The sequence below is a fragment of the Chiroxiphia lanceolata genome, chromosome 31 (assembly GCF_009829145.1).
Source record: "Chiroxiphia lanceolata isolate bChiLan1 chromosome 31, bChiLan1.pri, whole genome shotgun sequence".
Lineage (NCBI taxonomy): Eukaryota > Metazoa > Chordata > Aves > Passeriformes > Pipridae > Chiroxiphia > Chiroxiphia lanceolata.
This window is the reverse complement of record NC_045667.1, coordinates 231,072-241,483: the sequence shown is the minus strand read 5'-3', so window position 1 is coordinate 241,483 and position 10,412 is coordinate 231,072. Positions and strand designations below refer to the sequence as shown.

At 47.3% G+C, this 10,412-nt stretch overlaps 1 long non-coding RNA gene across 2 annotated transcripts; it reads left to right on the top strand.

The window, feature by feature from the left end:
• Positions 1-148: 148 nt before the first annotated feature.
• LOC116779883 lies at positions 149-8,795 on the top strand. Of its 2 annotated transcripts, XR_004354230.1 has the most exons (4): positions 149-240; positions 3,057-3,118; positions 3,307-3,419; positions 8,492-8,795. It is a non-coding gene; the product is annotated as an uncharacterized LOC116779883 (long non-coding RNA). The 2 variants fall into 2 exon arrangements; XR_004354229.1 differs by lacking the exon at positions 149-240 and having other exon boundaries at positions 2,403-3,118.
• Positions 8,796-10,412: the final 1,617 nt, after the last annotated feature.

The window sequence follows — 10,412 nt, the reverse complement described above, 5'->3', positions numbered from 1 at the left end:
CTGGCCTGGTCGTGGCCACCACAAGGGTCTCTGGGATGGCGCCTGCGGGGCCGGGCAGGGCCGGAACGCCGCCGTGGTCGCCGGCCGGGGGGGCACAGCGGGGTCTTCGCCGTCGGGGGGGAAGCCGGAGGGGTCGGGGAGAACGGGGTTCCGACGGGGAAGGGGAAGGTGTCCCGCCTGTGCAGGGAATAGATGGGGGAGACCCGCTATCCTGTGACACCGCCCGGACCACCGGTGGAGGTGAGTTCTGGGGGGGGCGGAGAGGTCAGTGCAGAACGAGGGGTCCGGCGGGGAAGGGGGGGGGTCCCACCTGTATGGAAAATGTGAGAAATAGAAACCCAGTCGGGTGATTTCCAATCAGAATCTATTATATGATAAAAGCAAATTCAGCACTGGGTGATCAGGGAGGGGGTTCAACAACTCCCAACGCCTGTCACACCCAAAGAAGACAGTTGTTCTACATTTATTTCCAGCTACTACATGAATATTCATTATACATAAGTATAAACATTACACATTGTTAGGTCAGACATTCAACAGATCTTTTTCTTAACAAGAATGTTATCTATAAGCATTCATAATATATTGTTAAATCAGACATTCAGCAGATGTTTGCTTGTTATCTATACAAAATTATAAATTTTAAGAAAGGTGCTATTATCTAGCTAACTAAACAAAATTCTCTCACTATAAATCCTACACAAGGTAAAAGAGAGGTAACTTGTTTTATCTCTTTATAGGGGCCCAATTAAATTTTACGATTTGTTTTTCTTTTCTCTCTCCAGGTCAGATTGACCTTACACTGTTTCCTCTTAATTAGCCTGAATCATTTTCTCAGTTTATCACAGAGAATAAACAAGGGAGACCTATAATCCATTGTCCTGTGTCACCCCCCATGGACCACGCGGAGGTGGAGGAGAGTCCTGGGAGCGGGAGAGGTCGGTGGGGAACAGGGGAGTCCAGCAGGGAAGTGGGGGGGGGTGGCACCTGCACTGAGAATAAAGAGGTGACACCAGTTATCCTGTGACACCCCCTGGACTCCCCTGGACCCCCTGGGAGTCACTTCCACCTCTGAGGGGCTGCGGGGGTCGCTGTGGGGCGGGAGGGGCTTCAGCCTGGGGCTCTGCGAGGGTCGGGGCAGCCCGAGCAGAAGATGGATTGGCCACTTCTTGAGGCGGTGGGAACCACTTGGGGGGAAAAGGGGGCTCAGGGCGGGCCCATCAGAGGAAAGCTTTTGGTTTAGGCTGTTTTAACAAATAACTGTACTAAAATGTTCTTTCCTACGATACAGAAAAAATAAATTTTAATTAAAAGCAAGTGTCTGCAGCAGAAATTTGGGATCAGGCATTCGACATATGGGCAAGATAAGTATTTAAATTGAATCTGTTTTAATACATACACTTTACAATCTATAGACTGAGGGCTACTCAGATACCTAGTAAGTAAATTCAAAACTATTATTTGTTGAAAGTATCTGGATGGGACTTGTCCTGGTTTCAGCTGGATAGAGTTAATTTCTTCTCAGTCACTGTTACAATGCTGTGTTTTGGATTTGGAATGATGACACACTCATGGTTTGTTTTTTTGCTAAGTTGTCAAGGCTTATTTTATTTTATTTAATTGTATTTTTTTTCTCATGCTCTGCCAGGGAGGAGGGTCACAAAAGAAACTGGGAGGGAGTACAGCTGGGACAGGTGACCCAAACTGACCAAAGGGATAATTTAGAACATCATGGCCAGTGTATGAACTGGGGGAAGTTACCCCTAAGGAGCCGATCTGGGTTCGGGAAAGGGGGTCTGGCATCGGTCACATCCACTTGTGGTGAACTATTGCATTGTGCATCACTTGGGGTTTTCCCCCCCTTTTTTTTAATTATTATTATTTACCATTATTGCTGTGGTTTACTTTATTTTCAATTGTTAACCATTCTTATCTCCACATACAAGTTTTACTTAGATTCTCCTCCCCTTTCCACCACGATGGGGAGAAAGGGGGGGTGGGGTGCAGGTTGAGCAAGCAACTGTGTGGTGTTTTAATCTCTGGGCTTAAAACCAGGACATCTCCTGGGTGCACCCCAGACTCATCCCAGGCATATCCTGGAGCCTTTTCAGAGCTCTGCTAGGGAGCTGATGTCCCAGGTAGCAGCCCCAGACCCCTCTGAGGCAGGTACCCATGGTGATTTTTCTCTTCTGAAGGAAAAGGTCTTATCTGGGATCCAGCTGGAGCCTTCTCAAGCATTATCTGGAGTCTTGATCTCTGATTTGGGGACCTGGAATTACAGAATCAATTAGGTTGGAAAAGACCTCTGAGATCATCAGGTCCAACCTATGACCAAACACCACCATGTCAACTGGACCAGGGCACTGAGTGCCATGCCCAGTGTTTCCTTAAACACTTCCAGGGACGGTGACTCCACAACCCAGGTGGGGTCTCAGACTCTTCCCTGGAAGCTGCCTGAGATGATATTTTGCTTTCATGGTAAATTGTATCCTACTGAATGCACCTGAGACTCATCCCAGGCATCTCCTGGAGTCTTTTCACTCCTCAAGGGAGCCGAGATCCCAGGGAGCAGCTCCAGACTCTTCCAAGGGTACCAAAGTTACCTGAGATGATTTTTATTTTTTCTTGTGCATCCTGAGTCTTTCAGGATCTACCTGAGACTCCTCCTAGGATTCTCCTGGAGTCTTTTGATCTCTGATTTTGGGACCTGAGTTGCTCACCGTGGGCCCAGAATCTCCAAGGAAGGTTTCCAATATGGTTTTTTTCCTTTGGAGGTAAATTTTTGCTCTGGAATCCACTTGAGACTCCTCTCAGGTGCGTCCTGGAGTCTTCACATCTCCTCAAGGAAGATGAGTTCCCTGAAAGCACCCCCAGATTCTTCCAGGGAAGCTTCCCAATATGTTATTGCTTGTTTGGAATTAGCTGTCTATTCTGTGATGCACTTGAAACTCCTCCTGACATCTCTCAGAGTCTTTTTGTCTATTGATTTAGACAATTGATATCCTGGGTAGAAGCTCCAAGTCAAGTTCCTGAGATGATTTTTCTGTTTTTTCCAGCTGGACCCTTCTCAAACATTGCCTGGAGTCTTTGTCTCTGATTTGGGGACCCGAAATCCCAGGTAGCAACCCCCTGCTCCAGGGGATGATTTTTTGCTTTCTGTAGTTCCTGGATCTTCCAGGATCTATCTGAGACTCCTCTCAGGCTTCTCCTGGAGTCTTTAGCTCTGATTTCAGTATCTGAAATCGTGTGTATCAGCTCCAGACTCCTCCAGGGTAGTTACCCAAGATGGTTTTTCTTCATTGGTAGATCCTGCATCTTCAGGATCTACCTGAGACTCCTCCCAGGCATCCTCCAGAGTCTTTATCTCTGATTTTGGGATCTGAATTCCAGGATATCAGCCTGAGACTCCTCCAAGGCAGGTAGCTGAAATGTTTTTTCTCTTTTTGTGGAACCTGAATCTTCCAGGATCTACCCAAGACTCTTCTGGGCATCTCCTGCAGTCTTTTCACTTCTCCTCAAAGGAGCTGAGATCCCAGGTAGCAGCCCCAGATTTGCAGGAATGGTTCCTGGTGCTCCTGGAGCTCTGTGTGCTGGAGGGCCACAACAGCCTGTCCCCATGGAGGGACCAGGCCTGGCCCTGGCTACCCTGAAGCTTTGTTGCCTAAAATCGGCCTCTAAAAGAAACCCCCAAGGCTCAATTTGTGAGTTTTAGCGGCAGGCATTCTTTATTAGGATGTGCTGCATGATCACAGCACGTTGGGTGCCCTGGGAGTCAGTTCTCCCAAGTGCACACAGAGGTCTGTTCACTACAGCTTATATGTCAGCCTAAAATGATTGTTCATTTTTTGTTCCCTGCATTCCTGTTACGTATTCATGACATGTCCCAACACATATTAGCATATATGCATATCTGTCGCGACGGAAAGCTCTCAGACGCTTAATGTAAGAATCCAGGAACTTCGTTTATTGAAGATTGACAGCAGCTTAATATACACTCTGTAATAGGCTCAAGAATATTACAGGGATTAGGCTCCTTATTGGTACACAGTTAGGTGGTGATACCATCTTAACTGCCTTTCATTGTTTACACAGGTGGTTCGTTAAGGGTCTTTGTTTTGTTAATGCCAAGCTCCTGTTTTTCAGCTCAATTTAGAATGCCCAAGGACATTACTGCTTTCTCACGGCCCTGCTATCTCAGACTTCTCACGGGCCTAGTCAGACTGCGTCTTATACTTTAGCAGTTCGTCCATGGCCTTAGCCACGTTCATATGTCCTAGCATTTCTAACCAATCTTCTATAACATTTCCCCCGTTTTTATTTTGGGCCAACAATGCTTTCCTTGTCGTAGCATTTATACGTCTGATAATACAAGAAAACGCAACATGAGCTATTACTAAGATTACAATAACTGTCAAATCAATAATAACAATGGGTTATTCAGCAGAAGGCACAGAAGGGGTCAGTAAGCCAATGCTTACTAACCATGACTGCACCAACCCGTCTGAGATCATGTAACAGTTTTCATTTCACATATTTTTTCTTTATCACAAACACAGGGGTAATTAAAGGATTCTGAGATGGCTCAATGTAATCATCATCAAGCTGCTTTTTGACAAGCTGTTGCAGGGCCAACAGCTGCTCTGTAGGTAGGAGCCATTGCTTGTCACACAGGATCTGTACGTTCTAAAAGAAAACTCTGAGCAGTACCTCTTAGTGTCACAACTCTAACTCTTAGAATGACTACAGAAGTTTGTTTGTTTGCTTGGACAATTAACAGCAAGCTTTGAGCATCACAAAGAGTACAGGTTGCCTTCTACAACCCTAAACATTCACTAGTCAAATCATGCAAGCAATACACCTGGTATGAAACAAGTAGTAGCCACAAGTAGTGAGGCTATTTTGCTGAGAACACAGCTGCAGTAGGTAGGGCATATTTTAAGAAGGGACTAGCCGTTTTACAATGAATATTGCTACCAGCTGTTGCACGGGAGGGGTTTTGAAGACAATATATAAGGACTCTTTAAAACAACACTTCAGCTCTGGTCACACTGATCAAAGTAACCGGTCTGCTCTGGCCTCCAGCCAGGAGGCCTGAAGACACACTATCCACAACGCTGCAGATGTTTTGAGAAGGCACGCAGGATGGCCTTGACAGTCTGCAAGGGCCCCTCTGCAACGAGCTGAACAAGCAAGGCAGCAACATCGACAGCACTTGATTTAAATCCTGGAAAACACAGGAAAGCTCAAAACGACCCTCACTACTGCCATAGCAGATGCAAATGCAATTATTTGATGGTCTAAGGACTCCACCCCAGCACAAGCTTGCGTTATCTCTAGCTAGTTATGTAACTAGCAACTTCTATAACTGTCACAAAACCTATTTCTCTACAGCGTCTTGCAGCTTCTCCACGAATTGTAAGAATGGTTCCTGGGCACCTGGATGCATAGTGGTGCACCTTGCTCCGGGCTCTGCTAACCTTGCAGTCTGCACTAATGTTTGCTGGCTTATGGTTTTTACTCGCTCTAAGACTAGTGGTCTCTTGCGCAGCTTACACAGCTAAGGAACAACAGCAGTGGAAAAACTCCACCTGAGACTTAACTTGTACAAATTTCATACAAGGCTGTAATAGAATACCAAATTTTTGTAAGAATCTCTTATTTAATTTCAGTCTTAACACCTTGTTAAAATCTCGACACCGACGGAAAGTGTTTTTAAGTTTACACAGTTACACATTCATGTAGCTTTTCTCTTTCACACAATCTTTTTCCATACACTCTTAGGTGGCCACCTCAGTCATCCGTCATTCACACACACATTTTCAAGTAGTCATTGGCTGTGCGCTTCTTATCAGTTTCATAATTCAAAGGAAATTCATGGCATAGTTGCCCGACAGCAATCTGCAAATCCTGCATAACTCTCCATGTAAAAGACAAATGCAGCAAGGAAGAACAGAATATTATCTTGGAAATTTTCAACCTTTCTTATAGAGCAATGATATTCTGTAATAAAGGCAATAAAACTACTTCTGCAGGGGGCAGAACTATATCCCCTTTTGTCTCATCGTTCTGTCTGCAAACCTTCTACCTGCACCCTGCTCCCGGGGGAAACAGCCAAATTTCATGTGAGAGAAGCAAAATGGCAAACTATAGGAAATTCCTAACAGCTTTCTGCAATATATAAAAAGCTAAGCACGGATGTTGTGTTATTTCTAATCTTACTTCAAGGGATTTTTCGTCAGTCTCCTTTTCTGTCTTTGGAGAAAACGTTTGAGAATGCTATGAACACGCTGCATGCGTAACACCTATTGCTGTAAAAACAGTATAATCTTATTTGATTTATAAGTTGGGGTATTGTTAATCTTAAATTGTTTTTTCCCTTTTCCCCTTTTTCTGTGTTTTACCGTCTTTGCCCCCCCACACCTCTCATTGCCGAAGGACGAAGGAGGAGGAGGAGGGGCCGGGCTCACTCAGAGAAAATCAGCAGAAGGAACTTAATCACAGGGTCTGCTTAAGAAAAGACAAAAACAGAGGAGAGAGAGAAAACAGCTGCAAACAGGCACGTCTCAGAGAGGAGGTGATTGGCATAACGAGGAAAAAAGAGAAACAGCTTTCCCCCTTCCCCCGACTGCACCTCCAAAGCCTTTGCTACCGTTATTAACTCGACACTCTAGGAAGAGGAACGGCACTAGGGAAAAAACATTCGCTGTAAAGAAGGGGAGGGGAACCTACACCTCTTGGGACTATGGGTGTCAGCAGTGTGGGGGAAACAGAGCCCCCCCGCCGCTCGCCGCGCTCGGGGCCGCCGGCGTGCACACGCACGGGCACACCACTCCGAACCGGGGCCGCGCACGGCGCCGCGACCACCGCCAATGCCGCCCGGCACCGCCCCGGGTTCACTCAGCACGGCGGCGCAGGCACCCAGCGCCGTGGACACAGCCACAAATGCGCGGCGCAGTCCCGCAGCACAGTTCAGATGAAAAGCTGGAAATGTCTTAAGGTGGAACTCAGTCATAGTGCTCGTAAAGTTCATCCCCGGTCCATCAGCAGCACTTTCACGCTGCAGCCGTCGTCTCCGATCGTCCTGGATATGCACTGCCGAGACGCTAGCACCGCGTTCATTTTACCGGGGCCGCTCGGTTGTCCCCGACCCCGCTCCGTGATCTCTGGTCCTGCTCCGGCTCCCTTCAACTCTGCTCTACTCCCTTTTTGCACGATTTCTTCATATGATGGTATCTAGTAGCATTCTAATGTCCTCAAACTGTGCTTTAATGTCTTTTACTGTTCCAGATAACAATCGCCAGGTTGTAAGGAGGGAAGCAGCAACTTTTTCTCCCTTAAAGTCAGCAGTAAAGAGCTTATCACTAAGTTCTTTCCAAATAGAGATAGTAAAGGCAGTTACAGTGTTCGCTTCAAATCCCTGGCCCTTACACGAAAGTAGCATCCGTCGCAAAACCAGTTCATCTAATTTTTCTCTCTTTTAAGCATCAAAAACATTAGGGTCCACAAAACAACCTTTAGCAACCCTCGTCGTAAGCAATCTTGGTAATTCTTTTTTCAAATCTATACCCTTAAGTCCCGCTTTTCTAAAAAGCATTGGAGCAATGATAAGGCCGCCTGTCTCTACATTACCTAAAAACGTGTTACCACGCTTTGTGCAGCCCTTTCCACGAGACTCCTTGCGGCTTTGTCGGTGGGCCCCCTTCTTCAGGAGTCGTCCCGGGCACTGGGTCCAACTAATTCGTTGCCGGAAGCGCGGAACTCAACTCTTTCACCGTCCGAAATCCCCGAGAGGGAGGCGTTCGGCAGTGGCAAGTTAGAACTCTTTTCACTACGTGGGACGCGGAACTAAACTCTTTCGCCGTCCAAAATCCTCGAAAGGGAGGCGTTCGGCAGCGGCAGGTTTGAGCTCTTTTCGTCCAACCCTTTCGCCTACTTGTGCTGCACAACAAGACCGACCGAAACACTACGTCCGACCGCGGCTGCGAGAACCCAACTTGGCTCTCGGGAGTCCGACTTGACTCCTAACCCAGGAAATCCGACTTGATTTCCTAGGGACCCCCTCTGGTCCCTGTCCACAGGCGCCATTTGTCGCGACGGAAAGCTCTCAGACGCTTAATGTAAGAATCCAGGAACTTCGTTTATTGAAGATTGACAGCAGCTTAATATACACTCTGTAATAGGTTCAAGAATATTACAGGGATTAGGCTCCTTATTGGTACATAGTTAGGTGGTGATATCATCTTAACTGCCTTTCATTGTTTACACAGGTGGCTCGTTAAGGGTCTTTGTTTTGTTAATGCCAAGCTCCTGTTTTTCAGCTCAATTTAGAATGCCCAAGGACATTACTGCTTTCTCACGACCCTGCTATCTCAGACTTCTCACGGGCCTAGTCAGACTGTGTCTTATACTTTAGCAGTTCGTCCATGGCCTTAGCCATGTTCATATGTCCTCGCATTTCTAACCAATCTTCTATAACACATATCCTTATAAGGTCTTGGAGGGCCTTCATCGGGGGTCTTCAGTGGTCTTCTCTGTCTCGACCTGCAGTGTTTTGAGTGACTGCCTTATGAATTTCTTTAGGACAATGCTCCTGGTTGTACATCAACCCGGCACTGCCTGCTCAGCTGCTTCAGCTCCCTTCATTGTTTCCTCACCTTGCTTGGCTGATTTCTTTAAATTGAGGTGTAGCAATTTTCCATGGTACATTCTGCTGGAAAAACGGTTAGTACTTGCTACATCTCAAAACTCAGATATCAGCTGCTGCTGGGGCAGCTGCAGATGGGAGGAGGAGGAGGGGTGGGATGGAGGCAGCTGCCTCGGCACAGAGCTGCTGCTTCCTGAGTGAGGTGCTCTGCTCTGCTGGAGTGGGCACCCGGGGGGCTCCTGAAACACCCCAGGGCAGGGCAGGGCCCAAAGGGTCACAATGTCCCCTCAGTTCCAGGAGGCCCCACAGTGTCACAGTAGCCCCTGGGCACCCTGAGCCCTGGCAGTTGCCATGGAGATGCCAGTGTCCAGAACTGGCTGGAACTGGCCCAAGCAGCCCCTTCCAGCACAGTCTGTCATGGCAGGTCCCTTTCAACTGCTCTGGGGCACCTTTTGCCCATCAGGGAGTGTGTGAGGATCCCCCTCCACAGCCCAGACAGTGGAGCAGCGACACCTCCCTGGTGCTGACACCACCCAGAAGCTGAGGGAATGTTTGGTTCTGGTCCTGGGAGCTCTCTGGCTCCTCCAGGTGTGCCAGGGCTCCTGTGGGATGTAGGTGGTCACTCTGTGGGCCAGTGCAGCTCTGTCCCTATGAAGGTGAACAGTGTCACATCCCTTAGGCCAGGGACAGTGGACATTGTTGCACTAGTTGGCAGAAAGCCATGGGAAGGGTAAACAGGAGAAGGAGACACAGAAGAAGAAGATACAAGACTGCAAGAAGGACCTTGGTTGCTAAGGACTGTAGTTATTTGTATCTGCTAAAGCATATGCTGAATTATGCAGTTTGAGAGAGTAAGCATAAGTAGAAAATTACCAGTTGTTCTGCTTGAATTACCTATTGTTCTGCCTAGGGTATACAAGTATATGCATTGTTAAATAAAGGTCTTTGTTTTGCACCGGAACGGAGTCCATGCCCTTGATCGCTACACGTCCCTGCCCTTCCCAACCCTGTCCTCAGAGCCCAAGTGGCACCTGGTGCCAGCTCTTGTCACACCTGGATCCTCTCACCCAGGTAACCTGTGCATGGGCACCAGCGGTGCCACCTTGGCTGTACTGGGGTGATCTCCAACTGGGACAGACACCGCGGGTCATTTGATGTGGTTCCTCTGAAGGACCCCAGTGGCAGCAGCTTTCCCACCACGCTCTCCAAACTCTTTGGGCAAAGCCAGATGCTGTGATGTCCCACCCTGAAGGGGAAGGGAGTACCCAAGAACTGTAGATGCTCATGGTCGAAAGGAAGAAGTCAGAGCGTCTGCAAAAACTCACAATGTTTTATTAGCAAATCACACACTTGGCCATGGAAGTTGGTATGGGAGTGCCTGACCTACTGTATAAACACATGGCAGTGAGTTTTGGGGTAGGAAGAAAGGGAAGAGAAAAAGTGTCACAACCCATCAGTAAGGGCATGATGTTCATTGTAAATTCTCGTCAGGCTGAACAAAGACACAAGACACATGCCAGTGTGTCTGACACATAACATAACTTACGGAATTTTTAATAGCTTTGATTAACCTTTTGATTACTTGCTTTGTCATAAATGCTGTGTTAGGCCTTAAGTCTTTTTTAGCCAGTGTATAGGAAAGTTGTCAGAAGCTACTTTGATGACAAGATAGCTTCGGAAAACTACTAAAACTCTAAGTTTTGTTAAACTAACTTTGATAAGCTTCAATTAACAGAGCCCAAGAGAGAAAGATCAATTGTTGAAATTC